The sequence below is a fragment of the Triticum aestivum genome, chromosome 6D (assembly GCF_018294505.1).
Source record: "Triticum aestivum cultivar Chinese Spring chromosome 6D, IWGSC CS RefSeq v2.1, whole genome shotgun sequence".
In the NCBI taxonomy this organism is placed as follows: Eukaryota; Viridiplantae; Streptophyta; class Magnoliopsida; order Poales; family Poaceae; genus Triticum; species Triticum aestivum.
In genome coordinates this window covers 10,023,232-10,040,710 of record NC_057811.1, presented here as the reverse complement: position 1 = coordinate 10,040,710, position 17,479 = coordinate 10,023,232, and the positions used below count along the sequence as shown (strand labels likewise).

Genomic DNA, 17,479 nt, shown 5'->3' with positions numbered 1-17,479 from the left:
TGGTCGATGATCTTCAAGATTGTGTCTCGCTTTCACCAACAAGCGGTTTGCCACATTGTTCAATGCATTGCTCAGACACAAGAAACTTGACCCCGGTGGTCTTGAATTTCTCAATAAGAACATTGTCGAAAGGAATATGTGGGCACGTGCTTTCGATGAAGATGGCCGGAGGTACGGTCAAATGACAAGCAATATGGCAGAATGCTTCAATAAGGTGCTCAAGGGTGTACGTGCATTACCCGTGACGGCAATAGTTCAATACACATTTGACAAGATGAATGGATACTTTTTAAAGTACTCAATGGAGACGGATAAGCAGATTGCTGGTGAGAACAAGGATAAGCACAAGTACTATTTCCACCAAAGGTTGAAGAATGGTTGGACTTTCAATCACGAAAGGCAGACTCCCAAGAAGCTGTACTATATGACGACAACGAGCGGAAGTATGAGGTGAAAGAGCCTGGAGGAACCACAAACGATGGCCACCAACACGGAGGCCGCGCTTTCAAGGTCTCCCTAACACGGTGTGATTGCAGCTGCATGAGGCCATCGTTGCTTCATCTCCCATGCTCGCACTTGTTAAATGCATCCCGTGTTAGGAATGTGGACGTCAATCACCCTCTTACCGTGAGGGAGTCCGAGTTCTCAATCATGACGGTAAAGAATACATGGGCTCCCCGGTTTCAGCCATACTTGGACCAATCACAATGGCCGGAGTATCATGGAGTTCAACTATGGCCGGACCCGGAATTGAAGGTCGTTAGACGGGGAAGACGTAAGACAAAGCGTCTTAGAGGTGACATGGACGGATGGGGCCGTGGTGGCGGTGGAGAATACGGCACCGACCAATTCCAAGAGCCTCGTGAGCAATCCCGTTGTGGGGACTGTAGTCATCGGGGACACAACACAAGAACTTGTCCCAAACCAAGAAAAAGATCAAAGAAAAATGATGCAAGCACAAGCCAAGCAAATGATAGCCAACCAAGTCAACCAAGGATTAGCCAACCAAGTCAAACAAGCCAACGAGGAACTAGGCAACAAAGAGGGAGTCAACTAGGTCTTAGAAGAGGCCGTGGTGGTGGTAGAGGCCGTGGTGATGGCCTAGGCCGTGGGGATGGTCTTGGCCGTGGTGAAGGCCTAGGCCATGGTGATGGTCTTGGCCGTGGTGAAGGCCTAGGCCGTGGTGAGGGTCTTGGCCATGGTGGTGGGAGAGGCCGTGGTGAAGGCCTAGGCCGTGGTGACGGTCTTGGCCGTGGTGGTGGTAGAGCCCGTGGTGATGGTCTAGGCCGTGGTGGCGGTAGAGGCTGTGGTGGTGGTCTAGGCCATGGTGGTGGTAGAGGCCGTGGTGGTGATCTTGGCCTTGGCGGCGGCCGTGGTGGAGGAATGTTCACTTGGCTCAATGAACCATTGCCGTATGTGACTTACTATGATCTTGTTCTTTTGGCTCAATGCTTGTGTTGTCATTTTGCATTGTGTGACTAACTATTATATTGCCATTTTCATAGGTATGGAAACAATGAAGGGGGTGGAGGACACGGAGGGGGAAGGTGAGCTCCCTTGGTGGTCGGAGGAGGGAGAAGAAGAAGAAGAGAGGAAGAAGAAGGGACAAGGACCGTGACCTTCTTATGAACCAAAATGTGTGCTACTATGTGCTATGAGACGTAAATGACTATGTCTTTTGGCTCAATGTTTGTGTATGACTATGTGATTGGACTACTCTATTGCTATGTGTGTATGAATATGTGATTTGGACTACTATATGTGCTATGTCTTCTTTCTGTGTTTTGGACTACTACATGTGATTTGGATATGGTTATGTGCCATCTATGTGAATCACAAAACATAAAAAGCACTTGGTATTTGAAAACAGCAGATAGTGCAGCGCCTAAGGGTAAGGCGCCCCACTACTCAGTGCAGCGCCTCTCCCTTAGGCGCCGCATACTGACTTAGCAAATTTTTGGGTGCAAAAGCTACTGGAACGCTTCTGTTGCTCTTTGGACTGGCATGTCCAGGTGTGCAGCGCCCATGGGAGAGGCGCCACACACCACCGTGCAGCGCCTCTCCCTTAGGCGCTGCACGGCTGGGCATGCCAGTCCAGAGAGCAACAGAAGCGTTCCAGTAGCTTTTCGACCCAAAAAATTGCTAAGTCAGTGTGCAGCGCCTCTCCCTTAGGCGCTGCACACTGACTTAGCAATTTTTTGGGTCGAAAAGCTACTGGAACACTTCTGTTGCTCTCTGGACTGGGATGTCCAGCCGTGCAGCGCCTAAGGGCAAGGCGCTGCACTGTGGTGTGTGGCGCCTTACCCTTGGGCGCTGCACATCTGGACATCTATTAGGCTGCACTCACCCCCCTTCCACCCATCCCCACCCCACACACCCCCACCCCCACACAAACCCGAAGCTCAGTGCCTCCCCTCTACCCTCCTCTCTCCCCCTCTCAAATCCTTCTCAGATCCGGAGTATTTGACCGTGGATTTCGAAGCCAACCCCTCCCTTAAGGTAATCTCCTCCGATCCCCTCGTTTTCATCCATAGGAATTGTCACATTTGCTCAAATCTTGCTACTTTGGGGAAACCCTAGTTTTGGCTTGGATTTGCAAATTTGTGTTGAATGATGTTATGTTTCTTTGCTAATTTGGTATGGTTAGGCTTTCATAGTACGCTAGGGTTAGGGTTATGTGTGTTTGATGTTGGTGTTAGGGTTATGCTATGGTTAGGATTGTGGTTATTGTTAAGTGGGGGTTAGGGTTAACCAAGAATTCTCGATTTTGTAGGCATGGCTTCATCCGGTTCCACCGTGTGCTAACCAAGAAGACATGCCGAACAAGTGGGAGGACGCATCTTTGGACAAGGTGAAGGAGAAAGATGTCAACATCCCGCCATGTTGGTGTGGAGATGTTTGCAAGGTGAAGGTGTCCACCGACCGAAATAAATTATGGACGGAAGGGCGGAGATATTTTGTATGCCCGAACTATGCTTATGATCGTGCACTTCCAACTAACGCCTATGACCAACCACCGGTAAGCTCGAGAAGTAAAATGTTACTATCAAATGTGTGTCAACACTAACAAAAATTTTGTATGCAGTCACCGCCTCCTCTATGCAAGTACTTCACGTGGATAGATCTTGAAGTGCCAGAAGATGTCAAAAAGGACCAATACCAAGATTGTCTTAGGCGGCAACGGCGGTTCGAAGAATCGTTTCGAAGAGGCTTGGAGGAAGAGCGTCGTCAGAAGGAGAGGATGGAGCGGAAGAAACGAGAGGAGGAGAGGGCACGCCAAGCGAAACTTGCTCGTGAGGAGGAGAGGGCAAGAAAGCTTGCAAAGGCTCGCGAGGCGCAAGAGAAGGACTCGGCCCGTGACAAGAAGGGGAAATGGCCTCGCTCGACTCAGTAGGGACTTCGCTTCGGTGCACTCGTCGTCAACTATCTTCTAATGAATGTGTCGTGAACTTGTGAGGGCATGTGAGATGTTGGTGAACTATCTTCTAGGGCAAGCTGCCATTTGTCATTTGTAATGAATGTGTCGTGAACCATGTCGTAGTAACGTTTGAATTGTCTTAAGTTATGAACTCATCGGCATAAAATTTGTGTTTGTTCAAATTGCTGTGATGCTGCAGTCATTGTAAGTATTATGATGTTCCGGTGAAATGAATGTGTTGTAAACTCTGTTTTTCCAGTAAACAGCCGTGCAGCGCCCAGAACACAGGCGCTGCACTATACTATGCAGCGCCCAAGGGATAGGCGTCACACAGTACAGTGCAGCGCCTGGCTCTTGGGCGCTGCACTATGACTTGGTAATTTTCGTGGATGGTCAGTGTTGAAAGCCTTCTGTGGCCCTCTGGATAGCCATGGCCAGGTCGGCAACGCCTATGAGACGGGCGCTGCACTGTACTGTGCAGCGCCTAGGCGTTGGGCGCTGCATAGTATATTGCAGCACCTGTCTGTTGGGCGCTGCAGTGCTGTTAACTACCAAACTACAGAAATAGATGCCATTTTGGCCTCATGCAGCACTGACATAACTTGCTTCAACATAAATAAAATTACTGTAGACTGCACATACTGAACAAAGACAACTAATAACTTGAGCATCACATCATTTAGGACAATTCAACATTACTACTAGTTCGCAAACACAAATACCACACTAGTAAGAGTTCACCAACATATAACATAACCTCACAAGTTCATCGACCTAATGAAACGGCTACAAGAGCACTAACAAACACAAGCACTAATGCCTTTCGCGCGTGTTCCTGGTGCCACGCCTGCAGGTAATCTTCTTCTTCCTGGGTGGACGAGGCTCCTCTTCCTGCACTTCCTCCTCCGCCTCCGCCTCCACCTCATCATCCAAGCTAGCCATCCGCGAGGTCCCTACGACCACCTTTGGGTTGCCTCTGTTGTCAAAGTCGTTGGGCGTGTACCGGCGTCTGGGCTGCCTAGGCTTGAACACATATGGAGCCCGGAGTTGAGCGTCCGCCAAAGTCATGTCATCATCAAGCTCATGGCCCTATCACACAATCAAACAATATGGTGAAGACCGGCGTCGTAATCAAGTGAGAATCACATCTAAAGGATTAGGTCATACCTCTTGGGTGACCACGCCATCATCATCCAGATAAGCATATGAGGAACTCACATCGTCCCCCTGATGGTGAGATGAGGGGTCTGATGGTGTACCAGACCTAGAGGCAGATGGTTCATCAAATTCGGGATCACGACAACTGAGAAGATTCAATAACCGCCTTAACTTCTTGGCCTGACGCTGTAACATGAACAAGTGTGGAAGATATCAAACTCCGCAACATAGAGTGGCTCTCATAGTGAATGCGATATGTACCTTGAGGAATGCTCGTAGTGAACCATCATCATTGCCTTTTCCAACCAGTGTGTTCTCAAGAATAGACTGGCTCTCATCAGCTGCTTTCTTGATCTCGGTGCGCTGCGGATGAGAAAGAATGAACACGTTAGCCATTCAAACATGTGCAATACGGCCAACGGGAAAGTAAAGAAGGAACACTTTACCACATAGTTAATCACCGGAACAGCAGGGACTCCTTGCCCTACCCTGACATCTCTGTTGTACTTCCCCTTTGATAGATCCTCAAAGTTTACGGGTTCTTCAAGAATATCCTCATTATATGTCGGCGGGCATATCTCAACTCGAGTATTTTCAAGAAGCCATCGTATGTAGTTATCAAAAGCAAGTGGGTTATGCTCACGAAGCTGGGCGCGTGCACTGCTACGAGCTTGCTCCATGCAAAGCTGGAAGCGGGTAACATACGAAGCATGATGCTTGTCCCAGTCCTTTATCTTCCGCTGCCTTCTCCTGTCCAACCTGCATGGTACAATACCAAACATTAGCAAAATCAAGAAGGACTGACGATGCTTAGTCAATACTGAAAGAACATGCGGTGCCCCCATGTTTGGTTTTGGTAATTGATGACAATCTCTATGGACTAATGGTTGCCTTGAGTTATATTTGAAGGATTTGTCCATAGGCATTTCTTGAAGTCCATGTGTTGGTTTCAAGGAGTTTATGTGGTGACCAAGGTGTTATTAAGGAATTATCCAAAGATTGGTCATGTGAGAGTTGAGCTTATTGCAAGCATGTCTTGGAGAAGAAGATTGTGTGATCATTCATGTTTACCTTCAAGACATCATCCAAATGAAGAGAGTTGGAAAGAGTCAAGGTTGATCAAGACTAAGTCAAGAGTGAATCAAGTTGATCAACACACAAAGCGCACAAGATGTATCGAGAGGGATCAAGCGATCCCATGGTGTGGTGAGCATTGTCAATTACGCTTTGTGTACTAACCCATGATCTTCGTGAGAGTTCTTTGTGGGGTTAGGTTGCGGTGTGCAAGTTCAAGTGAAGCATCATGAAGAGATCAAATGCTTGAAGCTTGTCGTCCATTGTGGTGACAATGGACTTGTGAAGATGTTGCGGTGTGCAAGTTCAAGTGAAGCATCATGAAGAGATCAAATGCTTGAAGCTTGCCGTCCATTGTGGTGACAATGGACTTGTGAAGATGTGCGGAAGAGTGGCTCACCCATAGTGGAGCATGGGGGAGCAATCAACTAGTCTTCATCGAGCCAACGCAACCAAGAAAGGTGGTCCAACTTGAGGGAGTCAAGATCGTCATCATCTAGCTTAAGTGGACCATGTGCAAGGCAAAGGTTTGCTCTTGATAGGTTTTCTATTTTACCGGTCTCATGATGGTAGGTGGGAGACCGGGTTATAGGATCGATTGCCGTACTATCAAGGGGGGCTCTCGATGAGTAGCTTGATCGTATCGTTCATAGAGAGCTCAAACCATTGCATCCTTGCATCATCTTTATTGGTTCTTGTTTGGTTCTTCTCTTTGTGAGTTTTGGAGCTTATGGTCATCTTGATGACAAGCTCGAGTTCATCGAAAATGGAGTTCACTCGCATCTTCTATGATGTTTTCGATGTTGGAGGTTATGCCGGTTCTTCTCGGTTGGAGGTTTCACTCCTCTATTTGTTGGCATACCTCCCCTGCCTCTTCTTACTATCACCAAGCTTGAGTTTGCTCAATTCGGAGCTCATATGCAGAAGTTATGGCAGTTTTGGTTTCCTAGCAGTAGTACCGCGGGCCGGAGCGGTAGTACCGCTTGGGTGCTACAAGCGGTAGTACCGCTCCTGAGCGGTAGTACCGCTGGTAGCCCCCAGCCATAGTACCGCTGCGGTCTCGTGCTAGTACCGCCTCGATTCAAGGGGTCTTTTTTCGTGTCGGGTTTTACGGTACTGGCCACGGCAGTGGGGGCCGTTGTACCGCTCGTATGCGGTAGTACCGCCCTGCCACCGCGGTAGTACCGCTCTGGGCCCAGCGGCAGTACCGCGAGGGGGAGCGGTAGTACCGCTTATAGGGGCAAGCGGTAGTACCGCTGGCCAAGCGGTAGTACCGCTCTCTGCGGGGCTGAAGTGGGGGTAACGGTTGGATTGTTCCCCCACTATATAAGGGGGTCTTCTTCCCCAATGAACTTTATCTCTTGAGCTCGTGTTCTTCCCCCATTGTTGACCTTCTTCGAGCTTGCTAACTCTCAATCCCTCCATGGATTCTTGCTAGTTTTTGAGGGAAAAGAGAGAGGAGATCTAGATCCACATTTCCACCAATCACTTTCTCCTCTATGTGAGGGGAACCCATTGGATCTAGATCTTGGAGTTCTTGGTGTTCTCCTTCTTGTTCTTCCTCTCATTTTCCTCCCTAGCATTAGTTGCTTCGGTGGGATTTGAGAGAGAAGGACTTGGGCACTCCATGTGCCCTTGCCATTGCATTTGGTGCATCGGTTTGAGTTCTCCACGGAGATACGTGGAAGTTACAAGTTGAGAAGCTTATTACTCTTGGGTGCTTGGTGCCCTTGAGCTTGTTCCTCTTGGGTGCTTGGGCGCCCTAGACGGTTGGTGGTGTTCGGAGCTCAATCATTGTGGTGTAAAGCTCCGGGCAAGCGTCGGGGTCTCCAATTAGGTTGTGGAGATCGCCCCGAGCAATTTGACGGGTTCCGGTTGAGGGATTGGAGATCGAATCCGGGCCTCAAAACTTCAGATCTGAGAGGAGGGTGTGGGGGGGATCCGAAGGGGGCGCCGCCGCCGCCGCTCTCTGTAAACAAAGCAACTTCCTCAGAGGGGGAAGAACTGCTGGGAGGGGCTGGCCCGATGCGGCTTAAGTCAATGTGCAGCGCTCAAGCAATAGGCGCTGCACTTTACACAGTGTGGCGCCCAAGCCTTAGGCGCTGCAGTGCTGTCTGTGGGGCCGCAACTGGACCAGGGCTGCCACGCTGGCAGGAGGTGCAATGCCCAAGGGAAGGGCGCTGCATAATAGTGTGCGGCGCCTCACTGTCGGGCGTCACACGAAAGGGTCAACAGAGTGAATTTTTTTAAGAGCAGGTCAGTTTATGATTTGATTTCGCCCTCAGGTCAAATATGTGATTTCTGCCGCCCAACGCAGCAATGGTGCTATGATGTACGCTTCACTAGCTGGGCTCTGAACCAACACCCAACATTGGACTGCAAAGCGATAAACACAGAGAGCTGTTGGTCTCTTGGGATCACGCAGGAGCAGGACATGTGAATAGCATTTTTTTTCTCCACATCTTCTCTCAGACTTAGAAGTCCTAACAGAGAAAGATATGCATCTTCGTCCCCAGCGTACGTGGTGAACTGAAAAATTAGCATTTTTAATGCATTGAATAATTGCCTGGTCTCATAATTTCTCCATTCCAACATGTGGTGTCACCATGAGATGGGGATGAAAACGTTCAAATCCGTGCCATACTGCCATCAAGGAACAAAAGTATCAGTTTCATCAGGACCTAGCAACAACCAAAGGAACGAAAGAGGACTTTGATGTGGTTGTAGTTTGGACTATCTTGTGCTTGCTCTTCTCTCTGATTATTTATTTAGTTGAACTGAATCCCCGTCCGTGGCACCATACCTGTCCATGTTCAACCCAGCCCCTGTTTATTAGACTCATCAATTTATAGCCATGACCAATCCCTGAATGAATCTCTGATTATAAGGCAAAGCTTTTCGTGTAAAGTTGAGTTGGTATACAACCTTGCTGAGTTTGCTCTGGAAACAGAATTACCAGTACTACATCATCCCCCAGTTGATGCTCTTCTCCTGGTCATCCTGACGGTTGTGGTGGTCTCGTCGTGCTCATCATGCCTCTTCTGTGAGTTTTTTCATCTCTGCTCCATAGAGATAATTGATATAATTTTCGGGAGTATTTCAGGAGCCGTAACTCATCATCAACTGTCAGCACATTGCCTTCATGTAATAAGTTCACTAGTGGGATTATTTATCTACTCTAAACGAATATGCATAAATGTTGGAGAAATAGATCCCAGAAATAAGAATGGTGCAAATCAGATAGCATTTGCACTTGTATTTCGTCACGTGCCTCATATACTTCCAGTGAACCTGTACAAAAAATATGCACATTTTAATATACTAAAGGCAATGAACCTGTACGAAAATATGCGCATTTTAATATACTAAATTAGACATTTATGAAGAAGACACAAGAGCTTTTCGCTCAAAGTCCTCTAATCACTGATGTAGTTTAAGGTAAGTGATTTCTCAACATAATTTGTTAAGCCCAGTCCCAATGTTCAGAAAACGTAAGAGCTCGTGGCATACAGATGCCGCTATGATAATACAAAATACTGATAAAATAGTTGTGGCTCGGAAGCGTCTGAAGCAAATCACACATAGAACTTGGCCATATTATTAGGTTCTTGCAGCCAAATATGAAACATGCCACTGTTGAAAGGTACTGTTAAAAAAAACTTTGTTGTAAGATCTCTGTTTTTCAGAATTAACTTGGCTCCTGAAAGATTTTTAAACACACACTTACTATGTAGCTTCACACTTGACTTGGGCATGATAAGTTTCAGAGTTCACACATGAAGTCTGAAAGATTCAGGGCTAACGTTCAGCTCTAAATCAAATTCAGAGTTCAGAGTACAAAATATACATAACGCTTACTGTTTACATGCATGCATGACTCAGTTCAAATTGTTTACATCCAAGTGAAGATCCAACGAAATATACAAAATTGATTAAAGCACCAGATGCTACTAGTTTATCCAAATCTGTAGTACAATACTAGAAGGATTACTTAAATTGCAAGACTTCAGAAAGAGAAAAGTAGGAGCTTACCTGAATAAAACTCATGCCATCATCAGAAGATGTCACTGAAGCTTCAGGGCATCATCAATTTACAGAGCCTTCAGAATCATGTATAGTACATAAAAGCCATTGCCGACATGTTTCATCTCGTTTCCTGGAAGAAGAAAAAAGCACCATCCACATTCAGTAAATCAGTATGCTCCTATTGTCCAGTTAATTTTTGCTTGAGGAAGAACTCCACATTTTCTGACCTTGTTGTAATTAAGTCACTCCATCGATCGATCCATTCACCTCGTCTATATATCATTAGTCTTGTTTCTATAATTCCAACAAGCACCAGAGAAGGGAAACACAACTGATCTTCAAATCACATCTCTTCGCCCGTAATAGCATGAACCATCTCCTTTGTCTTGCTGCAAGCACACACTTGAGATATCATTTCTTCCAACATCTACAGGCTCACATCAGGAACAAGCAAATGTGCACTATCCTCGCATAAGTTGGTTCATACACTGAGGCACGTAGTAATTCCTATGTTTGAATTTCTGCAAGGTTCTATACAACATGGCATCCCATCCGCCTTTTTTATTTTCCTACTCCGATTTCCTATATATAAATTTACGAAAAAAGGTACATAATATCCACTTTACTACCCTAAAAAAATATGTCAAGGGATGATGATGCCCACATTATCTATATATATAAAGTGCTAATATGGAATCAAAGCTAAATGACATAGCAGAAATTAACATGGTAATGTCATAACCCTTTTCAAGGTTACCATAACATAAGTTGCCTTATTGTATGAAATGCCCTCTGCTTTTCAGCACCATAGCATACAACATCAATTTGCTCCTCCGGTACGAATAGCCGACTACCAGAGCATTTGAACCATCTGTTACATAGTGTTATATAGTAGGCTGTGAACAGAAATGCTACTGGCCCCTACTACTCAGCAATTTAGTAGTCCAACCAAAAATACATGAGACAAATAAACAAAAATAAATAAACAGATAAAATTACTAGTAAAGAATGGCATGCTTTCAGAACAGTTAATATCTTATAAACAAAGCTACTACAGGAAGGATGAAGATTTTCAGCTTAGAAGAGCTATGGCAAGAAACCAACAAACTAGAACAAAACTGCATCCTCTGCAGTGATCAACAAACTGCGGCCAACTGGCCATCAACAAATCCAAAATTGTTTCCCACGGAAAAATTAGTCCAAAATTTTCATCTGAAGGAAAGTTTGAGGTTTTTTATCATCTTCGTGGCCAGAGTGAGAACATTCTTTCATGGAAAGATAGATTGAGGATTGCATTGAAAACTGTGATGGTCATTTGAGAATGTAAAGATAAAGAGTGTGCAGCAATATTACTCACCGATACTTCAAAACAGTTGTAGGATGCAATGATCTCAAAGGACAAGTTCACAGCAATGCAATGCTTTCTTGTCTACTAAATGGCATAATGAACACACCAAGACTCACAAACCAAATTATCAGTTTCATCTCCCCTAAATAAATATCAGTGTCATCCTGAATTAGCACCGCCAAATGAGCATGTAACAGTCTAACAGACATACAATAGATTATACTCCCTCCGTTCCATATTACTTGTCGCTGATTTAGTACAAAGTTGTCCTAAATCAGCGACGAGTAATATGGAACGGAGGGAGTAGATAGCAGCCAACCACCATTCAGTTAGGCCAACAACACTGAATCAGGAATGAATAGCCTAATACGGAGAGTGAAAATTTTGTTCTGCCATATGCAGTTAGCAATTTTCCTTTTTTTTCGAGAAAATGCAAAGGGGGCTTGCGTTTCATTTCATTGGAAAGAGGGGTTTAAAGTTACAGTCCTCCGAGACCAGTCTTGGTTTAGGCAAATCTGAATCTAGTCGGCACTTCACCTTTCTCATAATCTTCAGTGAGGTGTGGTGCAGCTTCCTTGTGAGGGCATATGAACTTCTCCACAGATTCCTTCCCGGTCACCTTGACTGTGTAATAGTAATCCCGGCTGCAACCTAGCAATCCATTTTCCTTAAGAAACTTTACAACATAGTATCGGGGTCTTAGCCAGCCCTTCAGACTTAAAGTGAGCAATTTCAGGCTTAAATTACCTATGCGTCTGCAGTGTGCCCCGAAGCGAGACCAGCCTTCTGCCTCGTTTAGGCGGCCTGCACCTGAAACTAATGTCAGCATATCTTCTCCTACTAGAAAGAAAGCAACGTATAAATTCATTAACTTGAAGACTTTGAGTTCGGGTGGATTAGATTCAAACAATGTTTCCAGGTAAATGTCACCTATTCGACAAGTGCAGCCTGTGTGACATGTCTTCTCTTGTTGGCATACAGAATTAGACACACGGTCCCTGGTAGACAAGCTTTTAAAATAACCGGCGACTGCTACCTGAAAGAACGAATGGGATCAGGTAATCACGAGAACTGAGTCTAATGAAAGAATTATGACTATGACGGGTATCTTCCCCTTTGTTTCAGACAGTGCAAACAGGTCACAGAGAGCCCCAGAAAGAGCAATTGATGTTACTGATGAGCCCTTTAAGGCAAAGCTGTATATAGATTGTATGTACAAAGGAGGCAAGGATCAAGCCCTCTGGAATTCTACTGATATGTTGTACCATGCATGTAATGGAATTAAACCTAGTCATGCTACAAGAACCATTATCACATCCTGTGCTTCCCAGGTATTTTTCCTTGTGCTACCAGATGAAGAGCGAATAGCCCTATCACCTCAACCATAACATGTGTTTGTGTGCGGACAGGAACGGCACAAATAAAAGAAAGAGTTCAGTCCTAGTATGTGTGGATACATAGGGTTTTCCTTGCGGGATTGGAGGTTGGAAACACAAATATATTCATGTACTCTCATTTTGAGGGATTGGAGGTGATGCTTTCATGTCTACTTAATGACAAACATCATAACATCAACACCAAGGTGTTCATGAATTAAACTATCAATTCTTTAGGTATTAGCAACGACCAAACCAGCATGTGGAAGACATAGTACAGCAGAAAACTAATATCTGTTTAGGCAGAAGCAGAATGCACTAATGTGAATTGCCAGCTTACTAAGAATAGTGAAAAGTCTGTCATGACATACACAGCTACCAATTTCCATAGCCCTTCCTTGCTTCATGTAAATCTGAATCTAGCCGGCAATTCCCCTCTGCAAGCTGCTACATAGTCTCCAGCAAGGTATGGTGCAGCATCCTTGTGAGGGCATATGAACTTCTCCATGAATACCTTCTCAGTCATCTTGACTGCATAATAGTAATCTCGGCCATGATCTAGCAATCCATTTTCCTTAAGAAAAGTTACAACGTAGTATCGGGGCCTTAGCCGCCCCTCCAGGCTGTACGCGAGCATTAGCGGGCGATGAGCAATGTATGCCGGTTCCAACCCCAAATCAGAGATCAGGAACTCTGACCTTCTCTGCAGAAACTCCTTAGTCCTATTCAGCACCGTTGGAGCCTTAGAAACAGCAATGGCCACCTCAGCATCCGTCCACCTGAACGTGTTCTTCAAGTACTCCACCCTGGCTGCGATCTTGTCCTCGTTGGGAAATGCAACAGCGTGCAGCGCATGCCTGAACATCGCAGAACCACAGGGCACACCTATGTTTTCGGCGCATGCCACCATGGCCTGGAGGCGCTCCGGGTTGGCGGCGAGAAGCCATGGTTGACTGATGCATAGCTTGGCAATATCACAAGCACCTAGCCCGCACTCCCGCAGCAACGCGACGTTGGGCTTGACCACATCATCGAGGTTAGCCGAGTGAAGGTAGAAGTTCTTCTTGAGGGCTCGGAGGAGATTCTCAAAGGACCCAAAGAGAGGCATGTAGTACTGCAGCTTGGAGACGATGATCTATAGCGGAAGCTGTAACGGGAGAGCGAGGCGAGGCGCGCGATGTCGGAACGCGATAAGCCGAGGCCAGAGAGCCCGGCGACGACGGGCGCCAGGGTTCTCTCCACGCTGGCGCAGAGGAACTGCGGGTCCTTGGCGACGAGGGCGGCGACATCGGCGTCAGAGAGGCCGAGGCCGGCGAGGAAGGCGAGCACGGCGTCGGGATTGGCGGGGGACTTGAGGTGGGAGAGCTTGGCGGAGGCCTTGAGGGCCTGTGGTCGGGTGAGGCCGCAGGTGGAGACGAGGTACTCCTCCACGGCGAAGCTAGGGTTTGGGGAGATGGCGGGCGCGGCGGCGGAGATGAGGCGATGGAGAGGGGATACGGGAGAGGCGGAGAGAGACGAGAGGACCTGGGCGAGGACGCCGCGACGGAGCCGGAGCATGGCGGCGGCGGCGAGGGGATGGTGCGAGACGGAGAGAGTGGTGAGGGTTCGCGTTGGTGCTGCCTGCGGTGTCTGCTCCACCGTTGAGGAGCCTTGGATGGGCTGGGCTGGGCTGAGTTAGGCTAGAGAGACACATTTGGATCCGCTCAAATGCCCTAAAGAAAAAAAAAGGAACCACCCCGGGAAAACAACTCAACCAAGTGCCAAGCGGTGGCTGTTCCCGATGATTGATTCATTATCACACGAGGCATTTGTTAAGCTTTCGGTCACCTTATGGACCATATGATGGTCGCGGAGGAAAGTGATACACAAAAAGGTTTTTCAAAGTCCTTCGACCACTCACGAGTTCATTGAAAGGTTCATGATGCAGAACATTCCATGGTCATCCCCATGGATACTACCTCGACTATCCAAGCTCCGAGTGGACCCATGACAAGATCAAGAGCTCGTGCTATTCAATCTGAGGTGACATCACTCCTACTTGAGTTTTCCTCTCCTTCGAGTGAGACATGGCTACTGCCTAAGTCCGAGACGCTATGTGTGATCAGGTACAACACACAAGCCACGGAACCGAGAGCTGAAGAAGAAGAGACAGGCGTCAACTCTCTGGTTAGCCCGGAACCCGGCTCGGACCTTCCGGCCCCTGGACGCCAGCCCAGCTCCTCCCACGCCAACTCTCTGGTTAGGCCGGACCCTCCCCGGAACTTCCGGCCCTGCCTGCGCGCAGTGACTTGGGCCGAGGCCCGTGTACCCTTTCGCCCCTGAGACTATATATACTCTTCTCCTACCTACGTTTTAGGGTCAGTGTTCTGATAGCTCATATGTGAGATAGAGCATCGCTCATCCATTCGGATCTACTCCTCCGAGAGAGACCGTCACCTCTTCGGAGAAGATCCACTTGGATTCAAGACCCCTAACGGGAAGACCTTCAAGACCTCCTCATGGAGAAGATCGTGCCCATTGTATCATCCCTTGTTGATCGTGGATCTTGTATCTCTTTTGTGTTTCGAGAATCTAGCACATGTGTGACCGGATCTTGTTGGTTTGAGTGTTTCCCCTCATTTCCCCTCGTGATTCTCTTGTGTTTTCCCCTTGTGTTCCTCGTGTTCTTCGCGGGATCCGCTCCTTTCGTGAAAGATCTAACATCTAGGGTTCTACCCTACATCATCTTGGTATCATGAGCCACGTTGATCACGATTTCGGAGCCTCCCTCTTTGTTTTCTAGCCTAATTTTGTTGTGATTCGTCCCAGTTTTGAAAATCCCCACAAAAATAGCCCTCCCAATTTTTTTGTGATTTGTTGGTGTGATGAAGTTTTGTTGGATTTGATCCGTGAATTTTGTGTGTGGCACGTAGATCTAGCTTCCCCACCCTTCCTCCCCCCTAAAAATTGTCTTTTCCTCCTCGGATTTGGGTTTTTCCCGAAGTTTCTCCGCCCAAATCCACGATCCCCAATTTCCTGCTCTTGCAGAATCGCGACCACCGGAACTTCCGGCCACGCCCGGACCTTCCAGCCCCACCCGGAACCTCCGGCGGATACCGGACCTTCCGTCTTGCCCGGAACTTCCGGCCTAGATAGAAAGTCTGCGCATCTTCAACGACTTCCGCTACTTCGACATCTTCGACTACGGTGCAGCGGCATCTTCGCCAACGTACTGAAGACCGTGCACTACGACATCGACAACAATCACATCATTTTGACACTCTCGACCGTAAGCAAGGACGGTAACTTTGACGACATCTTTGTCTAGGCCTTGCCATTGCATTGATAACCCCCCATAGCCTTCCTTTTGCGTCGCTTACCCATCGAAACTAGCCTTTGAGTATTGCCGGCAACGTCACTTGTGCACATTAGTGATCATACTTCCCGTTACATACATACCATATCATCTTGGTACTTATCTTGGTGTCATCTTTTGTGTCACAAAGTTGTCATCGCATACACAATTGCTATCTTGGTTCGCGAAGTTTTGCATGAGAAGAGAGCTCCAAAGAGAAAGAGCCAAACAAGCTTTTAAGCAAAAAGAGCAAAGATAAGCAAAGAGCTTTTAAGCAAGAACCATAGCATCATACAACATTAAGATTGTCATACTCGATCATCTTGGATCATATCATCGGAATACCATACATATAGCGTACTTGGGATAGAAGTCGTTACATTTTTGCTTAGTAGGTTGTGCACAAGTTTCGTATCCGCCTATTGTGCAATCGTGCTAGCGTCTCTCTTGAGTTGTGCAGCAAGAGCATTTTCGTGGATTCCACATTTTGGCTCATTCCTTGGTTGCACGACCCCATTTATCTATTTGCGTATGTATTTCCGTGTACCATATCTTGCTATTGGTCTACTTGTTGCATGGCAAATTTGCGAATCTTTTCCAACATTATTGAGTCTCACTAACAATTGCATCAAATTTTGTGCCACCATCCTAACCAAGCCCCACCATAAGCTTTTATTTGTGTAGGTGTGAGAACCGACAAGAATTGGTACCAATTGTGCTATTTCCTTGTTACACATTTGAGTGATCATTGATCCATCTTCGGTCAAGGTACATTTGGTATAAGTTCTTCTCTTTCTCCCACTCACATATTTGCTTGAAATGATGGATAGGCCTAGTTCTTCAACCAACCCACTCTTCCTTGAGCAAGACGACGACCCGAACAACTACGTCACCAAGCTTCACCTATTTGGCACACAATGAGCTTTGCATCAAGAGCAACAAGCAATGAGCGACTGCATCGACAACCTCACCACCGACTTGTGACTCTCCGAGCAACGTACAAGAGACTACTTCGACAACAAGCTCGACGACCACAAACAAGATAATGACGCAAGAATGGATGAGATTCGGGCTTTGTTGCTCAACCGCTCTTCTTCCACTTCGTCTTACTCAAGACGGAGCCGCTCAAGTCGACACTCCGACGACACCATCTTTGGCTCAAGTACTCCGACATCGAACACTCTTCGACGAGCCGCGCACCAAGACCGTCAAGCAAATCGCAATCCTCTACACGACTACGATTCTCAAGAGCAAGTTCACGCGCAAGAACATCGACACCATCAAAACCAAGCTACTTTCGCGCAAGCACAAGAACGGCAACGTCAACGCCAACAACAAGAGGAAGAGCGAGCACGGCAACACCAAGATGCACAAGATGCCGAGGCACAACGCCAAGAACAACAACTACGTGAAGCTCAAGCACTTGAGGTGCAACGTGCCCTCCGAGATTCAAGTCAAGCCGTCGCCGTGCGCAACCGGCAAGCTCATGAGCAATAAGAAGCACTTCGCGATGAAGTTCAAGAACGAATATATCAATCACGAGTGCATCATCAAGTTCCTCAAGCTCCTCCACAAGCTCGATAAGCTCCTCCACAAGCTCGACAAGAACATCAAGTTCACCAAGAGCAAGAGGACAATGCAAATCCTCCAAGACAAGAGCAAGTTGAGGGAGACAATCCTCCTCGTCAAGGACGTCATCATCCCCGACCCCAACACAATGAAGAGCAACGCTACGGCAAGCTAAA

General features: G+C 47.0%; 1 pseudogene; it reads right to left on the bottom strand.

The window, feature by feature from the left end:
• Nucleotides 1-8,175: 8,175 nt before the first annotated feature.
• On the bottom strand, nt 8,176-14,060 carry LOC123143032 (transcription termination factor MTERF4, chloroplastic-like; annotated as a pseudogene).
• Nucleotides 14,061-17,479: the final 3,419 nt, after the last annotated feature.